Here is a 2,438-nt window from a genome sequence, read left to right as displayed (position 1 = left end):
ACATTTGATGTTTGACTTCATCTATGAACACATGTCTGCAGCATGTTTACTGCATTTGAACTGTTACTAATGTCATGATGCCAGCTGTGTCAGCTTTGTCTCCCTTTAAGTCCTCCATCTTCCTGCTTCATGTACTTTTTGTTGGATATCCTGTTTTATTGTGAAAGGACTCTTTCCTTCCTCTTGTGTTTCCCTCCTTGTTGGTCAGCTGCTCCACCATGATTGTTGTCACCTGTGTCTTGTTAACTCTTGTGTGTCCAAGTCTTGTGCTGCCCTTTGTCTCTGTCACTTTCAGAGTGACAGAGACAACACCTGTTGTTTCCTTCCTTCAGTGTCTTCAGCATGCAGTCTGTCCAGGTTTGGGTCCCTTGACCTTTTCTTTAATACTTTGGTAGTTTATAATTTCACCTGCTGTTTCTGTCACTTCTTTCATTATGAGTTAAGACTCCAATAAGTTCCATTAAACTCACAGTGATGTATGCAGACTTCATAGTAAAGCCTTTCTTCTTCATGCCTCCTCCCACCTTACCCATTAGGCACATGTGTTTGTTACCAGCAGCAACATGATTGTAGTAAAAAGCTCATTGAACACTATGCTATCCTGTTTTATTGTGAAAGGACTCTTTCCTTCCTCTTGTTTTCCCTCCTTGTTGGTCAGCTGCTCCGCCATGATTGTTGTCACCTATGTCTTGTTAACTCTTGAACACTATGCTCAGGGCTCTTGGTAGTTGCTGCTTCTTCTCCTGTGCTCCTGCAGACACTCCCAGTCCTCCTCTCTGACTGAGCTCACCTGCTTCCACTTGCTGATCAGGAGACAAAGAACAAAGGAGGGAAGATGAGACACAGAGGGACATTTGTCCTTTTGTTAGCAGGGCTGCTGCTTGTTGTTGCTCCTTTAGAAAACCTGATGTTTTCTTGTTCGTTTAGTAGAAAATAATGAGTCTCTTTTGCTTTGTTGTCTCCTAGTTCAGCTTTTGTTCCTCTCCTTGTCCTCTGACCTGCTGAGGGATGTCAAATGGACTTTTAGCTGCACATGCTGGAAGATCATATGAAGATGTTCATGTATTGAAAGTTCCATGTAAGGAAAGCTTTAGCTCCTCTTCTTCCTCTTTGATTCTTGGATTCATTTGTCTTTGAAAATGTCTTCCTGCTTTTGCTTTTATCATGCATTGATTCATTTCCTCTCTGTCTCTGGCTTCCTGTTGTGTTGAAAGATCTAGTTTCCTTGGTGTCTCTAGCTGTGTTCCAATTCAGGGTCTGCGTCACAACGCTGCATGAAGGCTGTCCCAATTCGCCAAATTGGTGGTCTGGGTGAAACTCACAAAGCAATAGCTCTAAGTGTCTTACCTGCGTTGGTCTGCCTGGTCTGTCTAACAAAACTAAATCAAATTTTAAACCTTGAGTCTGAAGGTGTTCACATAAGTTCAACAGCCTGTAGTTCACCAGCTGCTTCATGTTTCTAACAGTTTTTCCCCACTTGGCAACACACTCCCTGATGCTTTGTCCTGGTCATCTGCTATCATTTATGGTGATTCTAGGGAGAGTTTCTGGCAGTATCTGTTCTGTGGTTACCGTTTGAAGAGTATTTATATTTCCTGCTGCCTGATCTGCAGCCTCATTTCCTTAGCCCTAAGTGTTGGGTGTTGTCAGTACTATTAGCGGCTGTCCCGTCCTAATGAAGAGCTGTTTTCTGCACCATTTTAGGCACTCCTGCTGCATGTCTGGTACACTATGGTTGTCTTTTATCCATCGCATCAAAATGAAAACTCGGATACATTAACACCTCCCCCTTTTTTCAGAAAACAGAGGTTTTGTGAACCATTCACAACTCCCTCTGTTTCAGAAACATCAAGGTGGAACGGAACTGAGCAGTCAGGAAGAGCCAACTCAACTGCTCTTGCCAAAGTTGCTTTAAGATCAATAAATGACTGTTCAGAAGTCACTATCCACTCAAGAGTAGCAGATGGGTTTCTCATGCCTTTGACATTAACCATCCTTCGAAGGGACACGGTCAGAGTTACGTAGTTGGGAATGTAATGTCTACTGTAACCAGTCAATCCTAAAAAAACAACATTTCCTTGACAGTGCGTGGGCGTGAATGGTGTAGAATGTTTTCTTTGTGTGATGGAGAGACGCCTGATCCTTTCCCTGACAGAGTACGGCCTAGGAATGACATGTCTTTCTTAGCCAATCTAGTCAGTATAGAATGAGTAGCAGCTAGACGTTTTCTGTAGAAGTTGATGCAAAGAATATCTTCTACATACTGTACTACAGTGGTATCAGGAGGGAGAAAGCACCCAGTCAACATGTCTTTAAGCACATGGTTAAACATACCAGGAGACAGGCTGAAACCTTGTGGAAGCCTTGTGTCTCTATCTCATGCAGCTCACTGCGTGACATCATCCTGGAGACAACAGCCCTGAAATCTCCCATCAGTG

The sequence above is a fragment of the Parambassis ranga genome, unplaced genomic scaffold, assembly GCF_900634625.1.
Source record: "Parambassis ranga unplaced genomic scaffold, fParRan2.1 scaffold_89_arrow_ctg1, whole genome shotgun sequence".
Classification (NCBI taxonomy): domain Eukaryota; kingdom Metazoa; phylum Chordata; class Actinopteri; family Ambassidae; genus Parambassis; species Parambassis ranga.
This window is presented reverse-complemented; position numbering follows the sequence as displayed.